Consider the following 25,129-nt stretch of genomic DNA (forward strand, 5'->3'; position numbering starts at 1 on the left):
ACCGGTAAGTAGCTGTCACTCAGCACAAGAAAAGCTTTTAATTCAGGACCTTAAATCCATTTTGTAGTGGTCTCAATTTTTTCCTAAGTGTATTAACTTCTCTATGTTGTATACCTTACAGTTCAGAATTTTCAACAGATGCTATTGGGCACAACAGTGTATAGGTTTCAAGCATGAAACCAAATCTCACAAGAGATTTAAAAGCACTTGAATTTTCTTTCCCAGGTAACCACAACATTTGTTCATTGTATTAATGACTAAGGAAAAAATTGCACCTAACAAGACTCTTATTATACTAAAAGTCAAGCTTATATTTAAAGATGCTGGCTTGTTGTACAGAGGGTATTCTCATTCCCCACAGGGAATAAAATTAGGTCCCCTGGAGAGTAGAATAATTCCCAGAAAGAAAGCACTGGATTATTTCTCTCTAATTTCACCTATTGGCTTTTTAACCAAGTTCACCCTTCCGCATTAAAATATTAAGTCTTTGTAAATGCCTTAAAGATAAAAAGGCCTTTACAGAGTTGAGTGTTTTCTGCAGGTGAGATTTTACATTCTGAATTCCCTCCTCTCAAATTACTTTACAAAGGGGATTAACTGCTCTCTTTATTCAAATACGTTAAGATCAAGCTTGTGAAAAGAGTCCCCTAAGAATTTTCATACTTCTGGGTACGGAAGTCTATAAAGTTAATCTCTGAAACAACATATCAAGCTTACAGGTACAATGTTGAGAGAAGAGTGCCAATTCAGCTCATTTTACCTTCCATTTTCCCTTTTGAACTTTTGACACAATCATGATTATATCTGATTCACTCTAATAGAAAGGGGAGGGGTGAGGGGGAAAAGTACTTTCCCTTCTATGATTAGCTAATAGTTTGATAGTTTATATACTTAAATTTAGAGGACCATGATTAGCTTAAGAAAGTTCTTTTAGTTTTCTTAACTGGTTATGATTTCTCTTTTTGCATGAGGACTGCTTTAGAGTTTAAAGTCACATCAAGAAATTCAAACATCACTTGCCCATTACATATGCAGTGGTTAACTTAGCCTGTTAAACGTCTTCCTCATCATTACAAGGACTTGTAATTCAATGTAACTGATTAAGATAAGTGCAAAATGTGGGGTTTTTGTTGTTGTTGTTGTTTAAGGTACTGAACTATCACTGCTGAAACTCCTGTGATTGGTCACTTTCAATTTATTTAACTTTCATAAAATGATTGAAGGGCGGAGAGGTTTTTTACCTACAGCTTCAGGAGGACTAAACTATTATTTACTGATCATCTATAAAAGGGTATCATGCTAGATAAGGGAGAATCATTATTTATAATGATGAATAAGATGCAGACCTGGCCCTTATGAAACATACACCAATCAAGAAGGTTAGAAAATAAGCATATAAAAAGTTGAATTTCCATGGTTAAAAATACTACAAACTGGCTGGGCATGATGGCTCAAGCCTGTAATCCCTGTACTTTGGAAGGCTGAGGTGGGAGGATCACAGGAGTTTGAGACCAGGCTGGGCAACATGGTGAGACCCCCATCTCTACAAAAAATAAAAAATTAGCTGGGCAGGCTGGGCGTGGTGGCTCATGCCTGTAATCCCAGCACTTTGGGAGGCCAAGGCGGGTGGATCATCTGAGGTCAGGAGTTCGCGACCAGCCTGGACAACATGGTGAAACCCTGTCTCTACTAAAAACACAAAAATTAGCCAGGCATGGTGGCGGGTGCCTGTAATCCCAGCTACTCGGGACGCTGAGGCAGAACTGCTTGAACCCGGGAAGCGGAGACTGCAGTGAACCAAGATTGCGCCACTGCACTCCAGCCTGGGCAACAAGAGCGAAACTCTGTTTAAAAAAAAAAAAATTAGCTGGGTATGGTGGCACATGCCTGTAGTGGGAAGATAAGGTGTCAGGATGGCTTCAGCCTTCGAGGCTGAGGCTGCATGAGCTGTGATCACATCACTCACTGTATTTCAGCCTGGGTGACAGAGGGAGATGGTCTCAAAAAAAAAGGGGGCATTTTGGTGAATACATTATCCATTACTCTATTAAATACACATAACTTTTGAATGAACAATTTCAATGGGAATTAATCCTACAAATATTTCCACACATACAAAAATATTTTAGCATTGTAATAGACACACAAAAAAAAACCCCAAAAAAGACTAGAAACAATAAATCTTACATTACAAGCTTATATTACACAGCTTTTTACAAAACATAACTCAGCCATAGGTTAATCAGAAAAGCTGTCTAGAATGTAAGACATGTAAAAAGTTTCAGGCTGGGTGCAGTGGCTTATGCCTATAATCCCAGCACTTTGGGAGGCTGAGGCGGGTGGATCACTTGAGGTCAGGAGTTCAAGACCAGCCTGGCCAATACAGTGAAACCCCATCTCTACTAAAAATACAAACATTGAGCCGGGTGAGGTGGCACGAGGCTGTAATTCCTGCTACTCCGGAGGCTATGGCAGGATAATCGCTTGAACCCGGGAGGCAGAGGTTGCAGTGAGGTGAGATCATGCCACTGCACTCCAGCCTGGGCGACAGAGCGAGACTCCACCTCAAAAAAAAAAAAAAAAAAAAGTTTCAGAACAGTATATTATATAGCATAATACCATTTGTATAATATGAAAAGCACGGAAGAATTGACAATTGATTTGGCCCGGATTCATTCATTCTTTCCCCTCCTTTTCTTTCCTTTCCTCAGTCTCTCTGCTTCCCCTCCCTCTCCCCCTCCCTCCCTCCCTCCCTTCCTTTAGAGACAGGGTCTCCCTAAGTTGCTCAGGCTGGTCTTGAACTCCTGGGCTCAAGGGATCCTTCCACCTCAGCCTCCCAAAGTGCTGGAATATGAGGTGTGAGCCACTGCGTACGGCCAGTCAGGACTCTTTTTTGTTTTGTTTGTTTTTGAGACAGAGTTTCGCTCTTGTCGCCCATGCTAGGGTAAAATGGCGCGAGTGCAATGGCCTCAGCCAGGACTCTTTTAACACAGAGCTAGCCATACTATAAGACAGCTGAAAATGGTGAAAATAGTGTGAGCTAAATGCAGAGAAGAAACAAGTACAGTGTATATTTAGTATATAATTCTTGAATATTCTAAAGCATAGGGAATGATGGGAAATAAAACTGAAAAGTTTAAATTGCACTCTAAATATGGGGCTAAGGTGACTACCTGTGAGCACCAGGAGTTAATAAATATGTCTGAATAGAAAAATGATAGCTATGAACAGAAAAAATAGAACAGAGAAGTTACTACAGAAGTAGAAGCCACAGATGAGCTGCATGTAGGATTAAGGTGTAGAATTAAGAACAGATGGCTCTAGTTGATTCCTAGGTTTATCTGCTTTGAAATGTATGGACAAGAGTCAGACTACTGAGGCAAATTACAGCAAAAATCCCTTAAAGGTTTTATCTTGGATGCCACTTTAAATGCTCTAGATTTACCCAGAAAGAATGCTGAATTCTGAAATTAAATGTAAATCAGGCTTAAATATTGTTAACTTACTTTAAGATGACTAAAACTTTTGAAATTTAAACAGCAAGATTTAGTATTCTCTCACTCTAATATTCATATTTTCCCCCTAATTTTAAGAGAAGTTGCTTAGTATCAGGCTGAGTATAAAGTGGAAGCCACAATTTTCTTCCTAGCTACTGTTCATTTTATTTCTTAACAGGTAAAAGTGTTAAATACAACCATCTGTATGAAATAATATTTGTAGGAAATACAAGAAATATGTTATTTGTGGGAAATAACAATAGATCAGCCGATGTGGGCACAGTGATCACAGACAAGTAAGATGGGAGACAAGCAAAAGTAAAGTACAGCATAGGGCAAGAACCAAAAAGTAAGCCACAGCCTTCATCTATTTGTATAGGTATATACTAGTAAATGCTGAAGAAGATGAGTTTGAGTAACCCTGGACTACTTTAGACTTCAATTTTGTTCATGGAGTTCAAAAGTTCTGCAAATCACGTTTCATTATAAATCTGAAGCAAAGACAGAGGCTCAAATAATCTGGATAGCTCTCAAGGGTTCTATATAAGAAACCCAATATTAACAGTCACTTAAAGCTTATGTCAGGGCCCAAACTAACATTAAAAGAGCAGAGAACTGTAATTACCTGCATCTCAAAAAAGTTAAGTTGGTTTCCTGGAATCCACTGAGTCCATAAAACTATGTTATTCCACACTCAAAATATGCCTTTGTTAATTGTTATTTGCCAAATGCTAGTTAATTTGTTACCACTACTTAGTAACATTTCTTTGGAAAACTATAAAATAGATCACCAACATTATCAAAGAAGACAGGGAAAAAAAGAGGGTCTCCCTGTGTTGCCAAGGGTGGAGTACAGAGGCAACATCCTAGCGCGCTACAGGCACTCGGGCTGGAGGGATCCTCCCACCTCTGGTGGTGGTTTTTTTTTTTTTTTTTTTTTTTTTTGAGACACAGTCTCCCTTGTCACTCAGGCTGGAGTGCAATGGCGCGATATCGGCTCACTGCAACCTCCGCCTCCTGCCTCAGCCTTCCGAGTAGCTGGGATTACAGGCACGCGCCACCACGCCCGGCTAATTTTTTGTATCTTTAGTAGAGACGGGGTTTCACCATGTTGGCCAGGCTGGTCTTGAACTCCTGACCTCGTGATCCACCCACCTCAACCTCCCAAAGTGCTGAGATTACCAGCATGAGCCACTGCACTCAGCCCTCTGGTTGTTTCTTTAGTCACCTTTAACCTAGAAGAGTCGCCCCCTGTCTTGTTGTCATTCAAGACATTGACAATAAAGAGTTCAGAGCAACATTCTACATTTGGGTTTGTCTGTTTCCTCATGACCAGCTTTGTTTTGCATTGTTGGCAGTAATGTTCCTAAATGGCAGGAGTGTTGATGCTTTCCATCGGAAGGCACATAATGTCAGTTTGTCCCATTACTGGGTCACTTGGTAAGGAGAGGTCAGATTCCTCCAATAGTTATCTTTTCCCCACCTTTTAATTCCTTTTCCCTGAACCAGCCCTTCATAATAAAATTTATTGCCATTTAGAATTTGCCTAGCTAATTCGAACTTACAGAACTATCAGACCACAAAATAAACTCTGCTTCTTAGAGAATTCACATTTTTAGGTGAAGTTATTTATCTAACTTTAACCATTAGGAGAGAGATTGCTTTATTGAAGGAAAGCCCCACTCCCTGCCAAATACAGTATGAATATATCGATGTATTAAGTACAGAATGTTCTCAATTTGTTGATTTAATAAACAGAATTAAACAAGGGTTTATAGTCTACTTGGATATTTGTACTCTTCTGGAGAAATTCGGGGTAATGCTCAAGCTGCTGGGTATCTTGCTTTTCATTTGCAAGATGAGAATATATTTTGCTTGGCTTATGAAAAAGTGATGAAATAATTACAAGATCCTGGGACATTCAAAGAACTAGAAAAGAACAAGACTAAAAACCTGAATTGTTCAATGTTATTTTGTTGTTGTCTATTTGTTCTAATATACCAGGAACAAAACTGCAAAGCAATAAAATGTTAAAAGAGATATGTGTATGCTGGATACTCTTAAACTACTATTTTTATAAAAGAGAAACCAGCCATTTTCCACAAAAAGTATTACTAATTACACAGGGTAAGATCATCAGGAATGCAAATGGATATTACATACTAAGGAAAAGATTTCTCAAACCATGGTACAGAGGTCTAAAACAAGTGCTCCCTTCAAGTCTAAGCACAGGAAACTACCACATTATTGGTCTCCAAAAAGGTAGGTCTTATACACTTACACAGGCTGACCTATTAAAGTCAGCAGCTCACAGATACCCTATATGTTACCTGATTATCACTGATAGCCAAGCAGAAAACCAAGCCTCAAAATTTGATCACCTGAATATAGCTTAACAATAGATATTAGAAAAATGTTTACTAGGTGTTTCTAGTATTTCTTCAGATAGTGTCATGTGTACATTTGAAGAGAGACTGGCAACAACATCAAAAGTATATTCAATAGGCCATACTCTATTCAACCAATCCTAAGAGATGTAAATGGATGCCCCACTACAGTTCTCATTAAACAGCTGCATTTCTCCAAATATCTACATCTAGAGATAAAAGATAAACTGAGAAGTGCTTAAGCTATTGCTTCACCCTTCAGTACTTTTGATACCTGTTTTACCCAATCTGGAACAGCATGAATAACTGGAGATATGGTTTATAACCTAGATGAACTCTTAATAAGGCTGAGAAGAAGTCATTTAAATGAAGAATAAGCTTTTAGTCCAGAGAACCTTTGAAATGTAGATTGTCACTAAGCCAACGTATTTAGTTTCTTTCTTTAAAAAATAAGGACATGCCTTCCAGTGATACAATTCCTCCTTATTTTAAAAGAAGTATCCTTTATGGTATAATTTCCAAAACAGTAGAGAATAAATTATCTAGACTAGCTTAAATGCATAAACCAAGGAATTCCAGATACTTTTCCTACATTGTCCATATTCTTCATTTGTGAATTAGCAACAAGACTCATTGGAGAGCTCACACAAGGTTTTCAATGAGTAATCTCTAATGAAACTGTGCATTAATAATTCTATTTTAAAGGAAAATTCATTCATAACAATTCATGAAGATTTACATAATCCTACAGGCTTATGCTGAAATAAAACTGTCTATTAATAGTCTAACACCTTTTTTGGACAATCTTTAAAATGCAAAACTATTTTCTGGTGTCTTCCCAACTTGTCCAATCCTAAGAAACACACTCAAGTGACACCAACTAGAGAATCTCATGCAACTGATTTAGGGTGGAATCTGAACATCAGTATTTTCAAATGATTCTCAAGTGCATCCAGGGTCAAGAACTGCTGCCCTAGGAGTTCGAGACCAGCCTGGCCAACATGGTGAAACCCTGTCTCTACTAAAAATACAAAAATTAGCCGGGCATGGTGGCACACGCCTGTAATCCCAGCTACTCGGGAGGTTGAGGCAGGAGAATCGCTTGAGCCCGGGAGGCGGAGGTTGCAGTGAGCCAAGGTTGTTCCAGTGCACTCCAGCCTGGCCGAAAGAGCGAATAACTGCTGCCCTAGAGTTAACAAATGTGAAAGAGGGTAGGAACTTGGGAATTTGTACAACCAACAAGTAATTCTGGTTTAGCTTAGCTGGGACAGATATGGGCGATAATATTTTACCTCTTTAAGGGTAGTGATTTGGAATAATACTGTGAGAATGGAGTGTAAAGTCATTATAAGTAAAACTGTGATGTGGAAGCCAGTTAAAGAATATTGGTTAAGAAGCTCTATTCAGTAAGTACTCGTATTTTCTAAGCTTCTACATATGGTGCATCAGGCAGCTATGGACTACAGGGATCTCAAGACATCCTCCTCAAGGGTTATATTTACATTATATTTACAGTGTAAAGAGGGGGTGGGGAGGGGAGAGCGGAATACTCTTCCAAGATTCATTACATGTAGCATTTACAGCCGCAATTTATCACACAGCTCTTTGATGTTTGAATGAAAGGGTGGAGACCAGTATTTGAGTAATCAAGGCAAAATTAAAATATATAAAAAACATATATATATATATATATATATATATATATAAAACATATACATGTGACAGCTGGGTGCAGTGGCTCACGCCTGTAATCCCAGCACTTTGGGAGGCCGAGGCGGGTGGATCACCTGAGGTCAGGAGTTCAAGACCAGCCTGGCCAACATGGCAAAACCCGTTTCTACCAAAAGCATAAAAATTAGCCAGGCGTGGAGGCATGTGCCTGTAGTTCCAGCTACTCGGAGGCTGAGGCAGGAGAATCGCTTGAACCCAAGAGGCGGAGGTTGCGGTGAGCCAAAATTGCACCACTGCACTCTAGCCTGGGCAACAGAGTGAGACTCTGTCTCAAAAAAACAAAACAAAACAAAACATATACATGGGAATATATTGAGTTTGCATGGTAGACTTATAAAAGATATCCTTACAGTTAAAAAACATACATATTGACTTGTAGATACTCCATTTCAGTATATAGCCTTTTAGATTTTTATATATACAAATCTTATTTTTATTAAATATATTATCAGTTTCTCGTATCATTAACATGATTATATACAGACATCCCTGGGTGAGAGGCTGTATAGTACAATGATGAAGCACACAGTTCTGGAACTAGAAAATCTGGCTTTAATCTGAATTCCTGCATTAATCAGCTATCTAACTCTAGGCAAAATGCAATGGATGAAAACTAGATAAAGCCTTGATACAGATCCAGGGAGTTTAAATATTTTCCTTAGAATAAACCCTAAAGGTGAAATTACTAGGCCAAAGACTATAAATGTTAAGTCTTCAAGTTGTCCTCCAGAAAGGCTACTTTGCTATAGAATGAGAAGGAACACTGCAGTAGTAGTAGCTACTTTGGTAGCCTACAACAAACCATGACACTCAATATTTAAATATCTTTTTGTATCCTCTCTCACATTGGCTTGGCCATGTGACTGCCTTTGATCAAACATTTGTGAATTGGGGCCTGTCCTCTTGGAACATTTGTTCATAAAGACATTCTCTCTTGCGATCCTGTCACCGTTATTCTGTGAGAAGTCTAACTCTCCCCATGAAGGAGAACTGAGGACCTGATCTACATCTCCATCTGAGATCCCAGCTGGCAGCCAGCCATATGACCGAGTTATCTCAAAAATAAATCCTCCAGTCCCAGTCAAGTGGCCCCACAGATATCAAGTGGAATAGAGACAAGCCATGACTTCAAGACCTGACCAAACTGTAGAACTGTAATGAAGTGAATGTTTAATTGTAACTGTTTTCGGTCACCAACTTTTAGGGTTTTTACATAGCAATAATCAACTGAAGCAATAACCTGACTTTGGTAGAGTTATGCTAAACAAGATGCAGATCATGAGAAGACAGTATTTCATCTCTAAAAACTTGGTAACTCAAAAGTACATAGACTTGGGCCAGGCACGGTGGCTCACACCTGTAATCCCAGCATGTTGGGATGCCGAGGTGGGTGAATCACTTGAGGTCAGGAGATCACGACTAGCCTGCCCAATATGGTAAAACCTCGTCTCTACTAAAAATACAAAAATTAGCCGGGCATGGTGGTGCATGCCTGTAGTCCCAGCTACTTGGGAGGCTGAGGCACAAGAATCACATGAACCTGGAAAGCGGAGGTTGCAGTGAGCTGATACCACGCACTGCACTCCAGCCTCGGCGACAGAGTGAGACTCTACCTCAAAAAAAAAAAAAGTATATAGACTTGTTATTTATTCAACTCTTCGCTGTTTAGTTCTTTTCTACTTCCTTAATTAGCTTCTGATTATATTCTGAGTAGTTGAAGTTCCTCAATAATACAGAAAAGTCAATTAATTCTCAATTATTCAGCAAGGAAAGTATTCCTTCATAATTTAGAAATCTGATAAAATCAGCTAAAGTTTTTCTATGCTAAAGAAAGGTAAGATTCTAAATAAAAACTGTAATTGAAGACTGAGTTGCTCTCTACAATAAATAACTTAATAAACCTCTAAGAATAGTCATATGAAACAGTTTTGACCGGGCACGACGGCTCGTGCCTGTAATCCCAGCACTTTGGGAGGCTGAAGCAGGATGATTGCTTGAAGCCAGGAGTTCAATACCAACCTGGCCAACAAGCAAGACCCTGTCTCTCTCTCTCTCTACCTCTCTTTATATACATATATAAAACAGTTTCCACCTATATTATAAAAGAACAAAACTAAGCTGTTTCTTCAAAGCTTGAAGTATTACTTGGAAAACTATAAAAAACATGAAAATGAATGTTTAATAAGTCTAAATTCTCTAACACATGAGTGATACATATATTAATAAACTCTTCTAGTCAGAGTGATTAGCTATAACAGCAACTAGACATCATGACATTAAACACTACACACATGCATATGCTTTAAATTTGCAGATTGACAGTAGTGCCATTACAATACTTTACTCCTTTCATAAAGCTCCACAAAGAATGTTTATTGTTCTAACAGTCTGACAGTACTCAAATCACTTAACATAAAAATCTTTTTATTAGAAATGGAAAGTAACTCTTTGTCTAAGAATCCCCTAAATAAACCATGGCTAAGAGAAGCTGCAACTTGCCATCAAAAGTTTCAACACATAATCAGCTTAGCACAATTTAAAATATTTTCTGGCTACTATATCTTCTTTAACTGTTAGGTATAATAAGTGTTTGAGGTGGAGCTGGAGAGCAGAATATTCTGGTTCTTTTCCTCATAATTTAAAATTTTGATTTCTAAGTACTTTGGCCACCTTTCTCTCCACCTTCCAATACCTTCCCCTGTACTCTGAGTTGCAGAGTTTGTAAGAAAAGGATATCATTCCAGATCCTTTATCTCTAGCCCTCAAATCTTACTTGGAAGCTTGGTAAGATTTTAAACCATGATATCTATAAATATTGATTATGGCAGCTCATTAGCCATTAAAATGATGTTACTTAGAATGCTAATAAGTGTACAACATAAAAGGCATTAAGAATCTACCATGAGGCCAGGTGCGGCGGCTCACGCCTGTAATCCCAGCACTTTGGGAGGCCGAGGCAGGCGGATCGATCACCTAAAGTCAAGAGCTCGAGACCAGCCTGGCTAACATGGTGAAGCCCCACCTCTACTAAAAATACAAAAATTAGGCCGGGCGCGGTGGCTCACGCCTGTAATCCCAGCACTTTGGGAGGCCGAGGCGGGCGGATCACGAGGTCAGGAGATCGAGACCATCCTGGCTAACACGGTGAAACCCCGTCTCTACTAAAAATACAAAAAATTAGCCGGGCGTGGTAGCGGGCGCCTGTAGTCCCAGCTACTCGGGAGGCTGAGGCAGGAGAATGGCGTGAACCCGGGAGGCGGAGCTTGCAGTGAGCCGAGATCGCGCCACTGCACTCCAGCCTGGGCGACAGAGCGAGACTCCGTCTCAAAAAAAAAAAAAAAAAAAAAATTAGCCAGGCATGGTGGTGAGCGCCTGTAATCCAGCTACTCAGGAGGCTGAGGCAGGAGAATCACGTGAACCAGGGAGGCGGAGATTGCAGTGAGCTGAGATCGTGGCACTGCACTCCAGCCTGGGCGACAGAGCGAGACTCCGTCTCAAAAAAAAAAAAAAAAAAAATTAGCCAGGCATGGTGGTGAGCGCCTGTAATCCAGCTACTCAGGAGGCTGAGGCAGGAGAATCACGTGAACCAGGGAGGCGGAGATTGCAGTGAGCTGAGATCGTGGCACTGCACTCCAGCCTGAGGGACAAGAGTGAGACTCTATTTCAAAAAAAAAAGAATCTGTACCATGATGGGCTGGGTGTAGTGGCTTGTGTCTGTAATCCCAGCACCTTGGAAGGCTGAGGTGGGCTGATCACTTGAACTCAGGAGTTTGAGACCAGCCTTGGCAACATAGCAAAACCCTATCTTCACTAAAAATACAAAATTAACCCGGCATGGTGGCACGCGCCTGTAGTCTCAGCTACTCGGGAGGCTGAAGTGGGAGATCACCTGAGCCCAGGAGGTCAAGGATGAAGATGAAGTAAGCTGAGATGGCACCACTGCACTCCAGCCTGGGCAACAAAGTGAGATCCTGTCTCAAAAAAAAAAAAAAACAAACAAACAAACAAAAAAAGAATCAACTATAATGGATACCCCTCTCCTCCAAAAAGAATCTACCATGAACTAAGTACATGAACATTGTCCCTGCATTAGCTGATTTTATGACACAGTTAAGAATTATAAGAGGATACCCAAGCAGAGCAGGTGTCACAGAACAGACAAACATAGGTCAGGAAAGAGAATTAAAGAGATGGAATACCACTGGGGAGGTTTCTGTAAGAGAGTACATAATCTTTGGAGTACATTGTGATAAAAACATGTATATACAATGTTTTAGGCTCAGAGGCTTTAAAGCTAACAAAAATTTTCTAAGTATACTTTTTACAGCCACTTACACCACTACATATCAAAAGTGTTCATGAGAGCCAGGTGCGGTGGCATGTGCCTGTAGTCCCAGCTACTAGGGAGCCTGAGGTAGGCGGATCCTTTGAGCCCAGGAATTTGAGGGCAGCCTAGGCAACACAGTGAAACCTCCACCTCAACCGCCATAAAAAAGAAAATTTTTTTAAAAAGTGTCCAAGTTTTCATGCTCATATTTGTGGATGAAGAGTTTAAAGCCTCTTATTTTTCCGCTCACCTAAGAAATTCCAGGTTTTATTCACTAAGGCTGTATCTTAGAGAAACACACAAAGTTCAAATAATTGGTATATCACTTTTGTAGTGGAAGTTCTTGACATGTTGCATGGGGTGGGGGGAAAATGCAAACAAACATATGTAAGTATAATTCAATATTTGCTTTGTACCAATGATAGGAGCTAACCACAAACTTGTGACACCTTTTCTTTGTTTTTTTTTTTTGGAGACAGAGTCTCACATGGTCACCCAGGCTGGAGTGCCATGTGCAATCTCGGTTCACTCAAACCTCCACCTCCTAGGTTCAAGCAATTTTCCTATGTCAGCCTCCCGAGTAGCTGGAATTACATGCATGTGCCCCCATACCCAGCTAATTTTTTTGTATTTTTAGTAGAGACGGGGTTTCGCCACATTGGCCAGGCTGTTCTCGAACTCCTGACCTCAGGTGAACCCGCCTCAGCCTCCCAAAGTGCTGGGATTACAGGCGTGAGCCACTGTGCCTAGCCCTTGACACCTTTTCTGATTCCTGGAAGTAGCAGGGAAAAATGAATTAGTCAAGCAGACCCGGGTTCGACTCCTCTTTCTGGAACTCATTAACAGTACGATCATGCCAAATTACTTTCCTTCTCTAATCTGAGTTTTACCATCTTTAAAATGAGCCAGGTGCAGTGGCTCATGTTTGTAATCCCAGCTACTCAGGAGCACTGCTTGAGGCCAAGAGTTCAAGACAAGCCTGGGCAATATAGCAAGACCCTGTCTCTTAAAAGAAAAAGAAAGAAAATACTGTCACTTACCTTAATAATTAAGTAGAAACTATTATTATACATTCTTCTCACACATTCTCACAAGTTATCACTTACTGAATACTTAATGTAGGGCAAATATTATGCCTTAAGTCACATTTACTCCTCTGAAGTTTTATTTTATGGCCGAAGACATTCAAAAGAGAAGAATTAAGTAACTTGTTCAAGGTCACATGTCCATTAACAGAGAGAGGATTCTTACACACGTTCAACTTCAAAGTCCATGCTCTAAAGTCACACTATGGTTATAGTACTTGACCCAAAGCAGATATTAAATAAACCTTTAAAACTCTACTAAATGAGCATTTAATGAATATCTCAACAACTACTATGTTCAAGGGGCCTGGAAATATTTGATTAAGAAGCTTCTAAAAACATTTAAACACTGCATAAAAAGTGTTTCTGAGCACCTATAAATTAAGAGTAAAAGCATAATAATGTGAAGAAAAACATAATATGAATAAGACCATTTCTCTTAAAAATATGAGAACCTAAAAGAAAGGTATAAAGTAAAAAGGTAAAGGGGGAACTGCTGGAATAGTAGAGTGAGAAGCTCAACAGAGCCTCTCTCCAAAATTCAATGAAAAAACTAGACAAACATGTCAAACCACTATATCAGAACTCAGGAAAGTGGGCACAGGTGTATAACAAATTGAAAAGTAATCATTCAAGAAAAACTACTCAACTCAGTTATGAAGAGCAGAAGTCTGTGTGTGGGTTTTGGTTTTTGTTTTTGTTTTTGAGAAGGAGTCTCGCTCTTGTTGCCCAGGCTGGAGTGCAGTGGTGCGACCTCGGCTCACTGTAACCTCCGCCTCACTGGTTCAAGCAATTCTCCTGCCTCAGCTTCCCAAGTAGCTGGGATTACCGGCACCCACCACCACGCCTGGCTAATTTTTGTATTTTTAGTAGATATGGAGTTTCACCATGTTAGCAAGGCTGGTCTCAAAATCCTGACCTCAGGTGATCCACACGCCTTGGCCTCCCAAAGTGTTGGGATTACAGGCATGAGCCACCATGCCCGGCCAGAAGTCTGTGTGTTTTAACCTAGGGCTATTGTTACCATGCTCCACCAGCTCTATCAATGGTAGTTCTACCAGGATGTGGCAAGCTGTGAAAACCAACACCATCACTGCTGGAGGGGGGCCACTGGTCAGGAGTAGAATATAGAAGTCCCAAATGCAGGACTATTGTTGAAACCAACAGCAACATTGGCAGCAAACAGTGGGGAAGGCTAATATTGCGGCAACCCAAGGTTGCAATACTAGGGGCAAGCAACGAACCAGCAGACTTACCAGAAGAATTACATAGCCATGGTGGGGCCTTGATTAACTCCCAGGTATCTGTGGAGGTCTGAAAATCTGAGTGATGTTGGGCGCAGTGGCTCACGCCTATAATCCTAGCACTTTGGGAGGCTGAGGCGGGCGGATCACGAGGTCAGGAGTTCGAGACCACCCTGGCCAACATGGTGAAACCCTGTCTCTACTAAAAATACAAAAAATTAGCTGGGCATAGGGGTACTTGCCTGTAATCCCAGCTACTTGGGAGTCTGAGACAAGAGAATCGCTTGAACCTGGGAGGTGGAGGTTACAGTGAACCACGATTGCGTGCCACTGCACTCGAGCCTGAGCGATAGAGCAAGACTCCGTCTCAAAAAAAAAAAAAAAAAAAAGTATGTGTGCTTACACAAAGCTATATGCATGCTCAGCTGGAGAGAACCCTAGTTATCTAAACATCCATGGCTGAATGAGACCTTTCACAGACAAGGGAGAGCCATGGACATGAGAAGACGGCACGAAGTAAAAGCTGGGGCGAACTTGTAAACTGCCTGAACTTTGACTTGTTCCCCAAACTGCACTGGCAAAAAGCAGAAGCTGGTCAGGTGCAGTGGCTCATGTCTGTAATCCTAGTACTTTGGGAGGCCAAGGTGGGAGGACTGCTTGAGGCCAGGAGTTCAAGACCAACCTGGCCAACAGAACAAGATCCTGTCTCTTAAAAAAAGAAAAAGGCTGAAGCCTCACTGGCTCAAGTAGGTACGCATAACCTTTGACCAGTCATTTCTGACCACTGAGATAAGCTGACAAACTGACTCAGGGTGACCCTTAGAAAACCTGGCTTAAAAAAAAAAAAAAATTGATCTGTGCTATCACCACCTCATACTACAGACTTAATGTGGGCAAGTCCCTAAAAAAAATAAATAGCAACCACCACCTCCCCTTTGGGGAGGGGCAGGAGGCAATCTAACTCAGAGTCTCTACAACGTATTATCTAAAATGTTCAGTTTAACAAAAAATTATGAGACATGCAAAGAAACTGGAAAGTGTGAGCCATAGACAGGAGAATAAAAAGTCAGAAAATGTCTCTGGGGTGGTTCAGCTGTTCAGCTGTCCAGGATTTCCAAGCAGCTATCAATATGTTCAAATTAAAGGAAACCATGCTTAAAGAACTGAAAGACAGCATGATGACAATGATTCAAGGAACAGAGAATCTCAACAAAAAGATTATTTAAAAAACACTGAATTGGACCTCTACAGCTGAAAAGTATAATAGCTGAAATGAAAAATTAACTGAAGGGGATCAACAGTGGATTCAAACTGGCAGACAAAAGCATCAGCAAACTTGAAGACACATCAAGAAACTGTCCATTCTGAAAAGCAGAAAGAAAGAAAAAAATAAGACTGAACAGAGCATCAGGGACCTGTAGGATACTAACAAGCATATCAACACACATGTAATGGGAGTCCCACGATGAGAGAAAGAAACAATAAATAATGGCTGAAAACTTAAAAAATTTGACTAAACCCTTAATCTATACATCCAAGAAGCTCAATGAACTCTAAGTAGGATAAACACAAAGAGATTCCCACCCAATAAACATCACAGTAAAAAGCCAAAGAAAAGCAAAATCTGGAATACAGTGGCAAGAGAAATCTACTCATCACTACAGGGGACCCATAATAAGATTAACAGCTGACTTCTCACCAGAAACAATGGAGACAAGGAAGCAGCAGCATATTCAGAGCGCTCAAAGAAAAAAAGAAAATCAACAAAGAATTCCCTATCCAGCGTGGTAGACTGAATTCCAAGATGGTGCCTAAAACTGCCACCCCTTGGCATACACACCTCCCCTAGAATGTGAGTGAGGCCTATGAATGCAATGGATGTCACTTCCATAATTAGGTTACATTACATGGCAAAGGTGAAGGGATTTTACAGATGTTAAACTCCCTAATCAGTTTGACTTTGACTTCACCAAGTTTTGTGAGTAGTCTTGACTTAATTAGGTGAGCCCCTTAAAAGGGGGCTTTAGTCTTCCCTGAGATCAAAGAGATTTTTTCCACTGGCCTTTAAGAGGAAGGCTACTCTAAACTTACAGCTCCAAGAAAATTAATACTGCCCACAACTATGTAAGCCTGGAAGAGAACTCCCGGGCCTCAGATGAAAACCACAACCCCGACCAACCTCCTTGATTGTAGGCAATTGTGAGACCCTGAGCAAAAAGTCCAGACAAGCCATATTCAGACTTCTCACTTACAGAAACTTGTGAGATGATATTTGGTGGTGTTTTTTAAATAATTTAAAACTCCATTTATTTATTTAAATTTTTACTTTTTTTAAGAGACAGTGTCTTGCTTATTTCCCAGGCTGGAGTGCAGGCTATTTACAGGCATGATCACTAGCACACTGCAACTGCCTCAAACTCCTGGGCTAAAGTGATTCTCCTGTCTTAGCCTCCTGTGTAGATGAGACTATAGGCACAAACCACTGCACCTGGCTGGGGGTGTTCTGAGGGCTACAATTGTGGTAATTTTTAATTCAGCAATAAAAAACTAATACATCTAACAAGACTATCCTTCAAAAATAAAAATATAAGACAGTCCCAGACAAAAAAACAAAACAAAACAAAAAAACTACAAGCCTTCATGGTTAGCAGACCTGACTTAGAAGAAATGCTAAAGAAATCCTTCTGTAGTTCGTAAGCATGATGATTGGGTTTTCATGCTCATGTGTGTGACATGCCTCCTTCAAGCCTTGTTATGACTTCAGCACATTACCCATCTGATGGGAACCTTAGAAAAAGAAAAAAGAAATACTAAAGAAAGCCCTTCCGGCTGAAAAAAATGATACCAGATAGTAAATGAAATCCACATGAAGAGCCAGGCGTGGTGGCTCACACCTGTAATCCCAGCATTTTAGGAAGCCGAGGGCGGGGTGGATCACCTGAGGTCGAGAGTTTGAGACCAGCCTGGTCAACATGGTGAATCTCCGTCTCTACTGCAAATACAAAAACCAGCCAGGCATGGTGGTACGAGCCTGTAATCCCAGCTACTTGGAAGGCTGAGGCACAAGAATCGCATGTACCTGGGAAGTGAAGGTTGCAGTGAGCCAAGATCATGCCACTGCATCCCAGCCTGGGTGAGAAAGTGAGACTGCCTCAAAAATCAAAACAGGTTAAAAGTGAAAGGACAGAAAATTACATACCCTGCAAATACTCATAAGAAAACTGGACTGGCTATATTAGTATCAGATAAAGTAGACTGTAAAACACAATAGATGACTAAGAACTGAGAGTTCTTGGCAAAAAGACATAAAGAACTACTTTTTTCCTTGCTTTGATAGTTTGAAGGGAAAGAAACTGCCCTCTCCAGTTCTCCGCTTTTTTTTTCTTCTTTATGAGATGGTGGGTCTCACTCTGTCACCCAGTCTGGAGTGCAGTAGTGCAATCCTGGCCTACTGCAACCTCGACCTCCTGGGCTCAAACAATCCTCCCACCTCAGTCTCCCGAGTAGCTGGGACTATAGGTGCATGCCACCATACCTAGCTAATTTTTATTTTTTGTAGAGAAGAGGGTCTCACTATGTTACCCAGACTGGTTTTTAACTCTTGATCTCAAGTGATCCTCCTGCTTTGGCCTTCCAAAGTGCTGGCATTACAGGAGATAGCCACTGTACCTGGCCCCTCCATACTGTTTGTTTCCATATTTATTACTGTGGTAAAATATACATAATATAAAATTATTTTAAGCATGTTTAAGTGTACAGAGTTCTGTGGCATTAAGTAAACCCATATTGTTATGCAAACATCACCACCATCAATCTCTGGAATAACCACATTTAAAATAATATAGTCTATAAGAATATAAGTAAGGAATTTTTTTTTTTTTTTTTTTTTTTTTTGCTCTGTTGTTGCCAGGCGGGAGTGCAGTGGCACGATCTCAGCTCACTGCAACTTCCACCTCGTGGGTTCAAGAAATTCTGTCTCAGCTTTCCCAGTAGCTGGGACTACAGGCTTGCGCCACCATGCCCAGCTAATTTTTTGTGTTTTCAGTAGAGACGGGGTTTCGCCATGTTGCCAGTCTGGTCTCGAACTCCTGACCTCAAGTAATCCACCTGCCTCGGCCTCCTAAACTGCTGGGGTTACAGGCATGAGCCACTGTGCCCGGCCAAGAAAATAAGAAATTTTCTTTTTAGTTCTGGGATACATGTGCAAAAAAATGTGCAAGTTTGTTACATAGGTATACATGTGCCATGGTGGTTTGCTGCACCTATCAACCCGTCATCTAAGTTTTAAGCCCCACATGCATTAGGTATTTGTCCTAATGCTCTCCCTCCCCTTGCCCCCCAATCCCCAGTAGGCCCTGGTGTGTGATGTTCCCCTCCCTGTGTCCATGTGATCTCATTGTTCAACTCCCACTAATAAGTGAAAACATGCAGTGTTTGGTTTTCTGTTCCTGTGTTAGTTTGCTGAGGATGATAGTTTCCAGTTTCATCCATGTCCCCGCAAAGGACATGAACTCATTCTTTTTTACGGCTGCATAGTATTCCACGGTATATACGTGCATTTTCTTTATCCAGTCTATCATTGATAGGCATTTGGGTTGGTTCCAAGTCTTCGCTATTGTAAATAGTGCTGCAATAAACATACGTGTGCATGTCTTTATAGTAGAATGATTTATAATCCTTTGGGTATATATCCAGTAATGGGATTGCTGGGTCAAATGGTATTTCTGGTTCTAGATCCTTGAGGAAATGCCACACTGTCTTCCCCAATGGTTGAACTAATTTACACTCCCACCAACAGTGTAAAAGCGTTCCTATTTCTCCACATTCTCGCCAGCATCTGTTGTTTCCTGACTTTTTAATGACTGCCATTCTAACTGGTGTGAGATGGTATCTCATTGTAGTTTTGATTTGTATCTAATGACCAATGATGATGAGCTTTTTAAAAATTGTTTGTTGGCCGCATAAATGTCTTCTTTTGAGAAGTGTCTGTTCATATCCTTTGCCCACTTTTTGAAGGGATTGTTTTTTTCTTATAAATTTAAGTTCCTTGTAGATTCTGGATATTAGACCTTTGTCAGATGGATAGATTCCAAAAATTTTCTCCCATTCTGTAGGTTGCCTGTTCACTCTGATGATGGTTTCTTTTGCTGTGCTGAAGCTCTTTAATTAGATCCCATTTGTCAATTTTGGCTTTTGTTACAATTGCTTTTGATGTTTTAGACATGAAGTCCTTGCCCATGCCTATGTCCTGAATGGTATTGCCTAGGTTTTCTTCTAGGGTTTTTATGGTTTTAGGTTTTACGTTTAAGTCTTTAATCCATCTGAGTTAATTTTTGCATAAGGTGTTAAGGAAGGGGTCCAGTTTCAGTTTTCTGCATACGGCTAGCCAGTTTTCCCAGCACCATTTATTAAATAGGGAATCCTTTCCCTACTGCTTGTTTTTTGCTAGGTTTGTTGAGGATCAGATGGTTGTAGACGTGTGGTGTTATTTCTGAGGCCTCTAAGTAAGAAATTCTTAAAAGAGTTTTGAGCGTTCTTTTTTTTTTTTTTTTTTTTGAGATAGGGTCATGCTCTGTTGCCCTGGCTAGACTACAGTGGTGCAATCTCGGCTCACTGCAACCTCTGCCTCCCAGGTTCAAGTGATTCTCCTGCCTCAGCCTCCCGACTAGCTGGGATTACAGGCACACACCACCATGCCTAATTTTTTTTTTTTTTTGTATTTTTAGTAGAGATGGGGTTTCACCATGTTGGACAGGCTGGTCTCAAACTCCTGATCTCTGGTGATCCACCCGCCTCCACCTCCCAACGTGCTGGGATTATAGGTGTGAGACACTGTATCTCCTGCCCCCCTTTTTTTTTCTTAAAATTGTATTTTTTTTTTATTCTTTTGCCTGGGAACATAAATTCAGTATAGAATAGAATGTGTTCTCAGCATTCTCATCAGAGATAGAGTTTGCTGTGTTGTCCAGGCTGGAGTGCAGGGGCAAGATCATAACTCAGTGCAGATTCTAATTCCTGGCCTCAAACGATCCTCCCACTTCTGCCTCCCAAGTAGCTAAGACTACAGGCTCAAGTCCACACTGGATTAGCTTCTGGCAAGAGGAATCAGGAAAGATCATCAGAGTTTAGCATGGGAAAAGAGCAGGTAGACTTTCTTAGCTATATCATAAAGCATGGTCAGGATGTGATATGGTTTGGCTGTATGTCCCTATCCAAATCTCATCTTGAATTGTAATCCCCACGTGTAAACCCCCAGGTGATCGTATCATGGGGGCAGTTCCCCTATGCTCTTCTTGTGATAATGAGTGAGTTCTCACGAAAGCTGACGGTTTATAAGGGGCTCTTTCTGCTCACTTTCTCTTTCCTGGCACCTTGTGAAGCAGGTATTTGTTTCTTCTTTGCCTTCCATGCTTGTAAGTTTCCTGAGGCCTCCCCAGCTATGCAGTACTGTGAGTCAATTAAACCTCTTTCCTTTACAAATTACCCAGTCTCGGGTAGTAAATTTATAGCAGTGTGAAAATGGAGTAAGACAGGAGGAAACAGGAAACGATTATTGCTAAGTAAGAATGATGAAGTGGTCAATATCTAGGATGTATTTTTTGAGTGTGACTGGGTCTCACTCTGTTACCTAAGCTGGAGTGCAGTGGCACGACCATGGCTTAATGTAGCCTCAACCACTTGGGCTCAAGTGATCCTTCTACCTCAGGCTCCTAAGTAGTTGGGACTACTAGTGCTGCCACCACGCCCAGATAATTAAAAAACAAAAAACAAACAAACAAAAAACAACGTTTAAGTCTCCCTATGTTTCCCAGGCTGGTCTTGAACACCTGGGCTCAAGTGATCTTCCCACCTCTGCCTCCCAAAGGGCTAAAATTATAGGCATGAGCCACCACGCCCAGCCTATCATTTGTTTTAACTGGAAATAAGAGTAATTACAGTTTGTAAGAAAATGCAGTAGAATAAACTATATCAGAGAAAACACAGAGTGAAAGTGCCTACCATACCGCCTGAACATCGATGCTTAAAACAAATTATAGCCGGGTGCGGTGGCTCATGCCTGTAATCCCAGCACTTTGGGAGGCAGAGGCAGGAGGATTGCTTGAGCTCAGGAGTTCAAAACCAGCCTGGGCAACACAGCAAGACCCTGTCTCTATTTATTAGGCCGAGGCGGGCGGATCACGAGGTCAGGAGATCGAGACCATCCTGGCTAACACGGTGAAACCCCGTCTCTACTAAAAATACAAAAAATTAGCCGGGCGTGGTAGCGGGCGCCTGTAGTCCCAGCTACTCGGGAGGCTGAGGCAGGAGAATGGCGTGAACCCGGGAGGCGGAGCTTGCAGTGAGCCGAGATCGCGCCACTGCACTCCAGCCTGGGCGACAGAGCGAGACTCCGTCTCAAAAAAAAAAAATAAAATAAAATAAAATAAAAATTAAAATAACAATTTTAAAACCAAATTATACATTATATATAAAATTATAAATAAAAATCGAGAAAAATGTTTGAGTCAGAGAGTAACAAGGAATCACTCCAGTATTATTACTGTGTGATTCTGGCATGTCATTGATGTCAGATGCTGGCAGTGAAGCACAAAAGAGACAGGTGCTCCCCTTAGCTAGACTACTGGCTCACTTTCTGCCCACACACACTCCTGGCCCCTCAGGGCAGACCTGGGTTCCCACTACAGATTATGCATATTTTATGAATTTACCTCTCCCCACTCTCCTTACCACCAGTTTGGAAGCTTCCAAAGGCTAGGCATATCTTATTCATCTTTTAAACAAGCATCTAGCAATGTCTGGAATATAACAGACAGTTCATAAATGTTCATTTATTGGACAGTTCTGGGGAAAACTTATCAGAGAAATCTAGCCCTGTTTCAGGCTACTGTGAACTTACTGAATGCAGTAACATGTGATATTAAACTTAGCATTGCAAGTACTCAATAAATCAACTGACCCACAGGAGCTACTCAAGTTAAAGTTAACAACTCTAAAAAAGAAATTTAGTTAGAAAAAAACAATTGATCGGATGTCTTGAGGGAAGAAAACTGAACAAATATCAATTATAGATAAGAATCATGCTGAGGTCTAAACAAAAACGCTCTAAAACTGCAATTTATCCCAACTTAAGCATATCAACATAATCTGGCCTTCTAAACTAAGACAAAAATTCTATCAATTTACTATGTTGTCCCATTTAGAGCTGGTATCACAGTTTCTCAATTTTCAACTTAATTCCTTCCTTTCTTTTTTTTTTGAGACAGGGTCTCACTCTGTCACCCAGGCTGGAGTGCAGTGGTACCATTATAGCTCACTGCAGCCTTAACCTCCTTGGCTCAAATGATTCTCCCATCTCAACCTCCTGAGTAGCTGGGACTACAGGTATGCATCACCACACCCAGCTTTTAGACAAGAGAGACAGAGTTTGTAGAAAGGACTTACCTATGTTAATAGTTCAACCAATACCAACTTAAATATTATTAAAAATTATTTATACAACGGCACATTGCCATATTACATAGGGGGTTAACATGTAAGAATACAAAACATTAAGACAGGTGTAATGGCTCACATCTGTAGTACCAGCTACTCAGAAGACTAAGGCAGATAAGAGGATCACTTGAGCTCACGAGCTCAAGACCAACCTGGGCAATGTAGTGAGATTCTGTCTCTTAAAACACATACACACACAAAACCCCACAAATCATTAAATGATGATACTGTATGAGAAATTAATTAATTATACAAAAATTAGCTGGGCATGGTGGCACGTGCCTGTAATCCCAGCTACTTGGTAGGCTGAAGCAGGAGAATTGCTTGAACCTGGGAAGTGGAGGTTGCAGTGAGCCGAGATCGCACCACTGCACTCCAGCCTGGCAACAGAGCGAGACTCTGTCTCAAAAAAAGAAAAAAATAATAAATTAATTAATTCTGGCTAGAAAATATCTAAACCATGATCCTGGCTAGAACAGATTGCAGTCAATTTTGTTTGGCATCATCTTCAGTGTTGGCACTGGTTTGCTGACCGACCCTGAACCACCATGAACCTGCTGCCCACTAGTTTATCAGCACCAACTTTCTTTCCTTTATGTGGGTATTCAAAGGAGTTTACATAAAAGGTTTCGAGTGAGAAAATAAACTTCAAAAGTTGAAAAACCTTGTGCCTGGCCTTAATATTATCAGTGGGATGACAACACAAAGTTACAATTTCTATGTAAAACTGGGCCTCTAGGAGGAAAGAATGGTATCTAATATTTCATTCACCACCCAACAATAGGGTTATGCATTAAGATCTTATTATTTGATGAATGTGCAGTGTTATATTTAATAACTATTTCCTCAGTCGTTTACTACTGGCTTCCTAAATGAATGTTTTTTCCATAGCCTCATGATATTTTTTAGGGTTTGAGACAGGGTTCTATTCTGTCACACAGGCTGGAGTGCAGTGGTGTGATCTTGGCTCACTGTAACCTCCGCCCCCAGGGTTCAAGTGATGCTCCCACCTCAGGTTCCTGAGTAGCTGGGACTAGAGGGGCACACCACCACAGCTGGCTAATTTTTGTATTTCTAGTAGAGACAGGGTTTTGCCATGTTGGTCAGGCTGGTCTTGAACTCCTGACCTCAAGTGATCCACCTACCTCAGACTCCCAAAGTGCTGGAATTACAGGAGTGAGCCACCATGCCCGGCCTCATGTTTTGATAATAGATTCTCCAAGTGCCTTTTGATTTCCATTATTTCAATGTTACATGAGCAAACTCTAGACATAAAATTGGCAAACCTTTTCTTAAAGGGCAAGATAGTAAACATACTGTTTCAACTACTCAATTCTGCCCTTATAGAGTAAAAGTGGTCTTAGATAATAGGGGAAGAAATGGGTATGCTGTGTTCCAATAAAACTTTATTTATAAAAAAAGGTAAGCCCACAATTTGCCAACCCCTACTCTATCTAAACTCCTCAGTGTCCTAAGAATGTCCTCAGTTATATACCATGGGGGAATCTTTGGGTGTAAATTTAAGACAAGACCTGGTGATATACACATACATGCCTAGATGACAAGATTTTTCTCTACTTGTTTCCACTTGAAGATAACCAGTAAAGTCAAGACAAGAGAGGGGTGAGATACCAAGACCAGACACAAGGAGGGGCTTTGAGACTCCTCTGTTTCTCAATATGGACGAGACTTATACAACAGAGAACTTCATCCCACAAGGGCAGGACTAGAAAAAACAGAAAGCAAACAAGCTATAGGTGGCAGGTGCTAAAATAACTTTAGGAAAGCCAAAAGAAATGCTCCATCAGTGATAAAATCAAAGTTTACAGAACAAATAATTATCAAATGACCATTCCAATACTGCTGGACACAAAGTAACTTTACAAAATTATTTTAAGTAATTCTCTACTTCTCTGCTAAGAGATTAAGTGATTCTCTGCCAAGAGACACTGGCTTCATTTATTTTGGTGGCTCAAATTATATACTCCATCATTCAATGTCAGCAACTACAATGGTGGTCCTAAGTAAAACCAAAATAGTTTTAAGCAGCCTTGGAAGGAAAAAAAAAAAAGGTTAATCAACTATCTTTAGAATCTCTAGCCCAATCTCAAGGTATACCCCTATCAGATATGCCATGTCTTCATGCTTGCCTTTTTTCTCAACTTAACAAAATTAATTATCATGAAAGAATCAACACTTACTCACTTAAGACTTCCAAACTAATGAAAGTACAATTTTATTTCTTGCAAATCAAATGAACTTACTCTAAACTGAAATTCCAGGCATTAGCGAAAAAAGGAAATAAGAGATGATCACAGTGTAGCTTAAAGCCATATCCTAGAAGGGCCAACCACAACCATTTGTT

General features: G+C 40.6%; 1 protein-coding gene and 1 non-coding gene across 3 annotated transcripts in view; one reads left to right on the top strand and one right to left on the bottom strand.

Moving 5' to 3' along the window:
• The window catches only part of SNX3 (sorting nexin 3), a 53,346-nt gene that overhangs the window by 17,916 nt on the left and 10,301 nt on the right, over nt 1-25,129 (bottom strand). The window lies entirely within an intron of this gene.
• On the top strand, nt 16,950-17,053 carry LOC112440271 (small nucleolar RNA U13). Its single transcript, XR_003028446.1, has one exon. It is a non-coding gene; the product is annotated as a small nucleolar RNA U13 (small nucleolar RNA).

This window comes from Pan paniscus, chromosome 5 (assembly GCF_029289425.2).
Source record: "Pan paniscus chromosome 5, NHGRI_mPanPan1-v2.0_pri, whole genome shotgun sequence".
In the NCBI taxonomy this organism is placed as follows: Eukaryota; Metazoa; Chordata; class Mammalia; order Primates; family Hominidae; genus Pan; species Pan paniscus.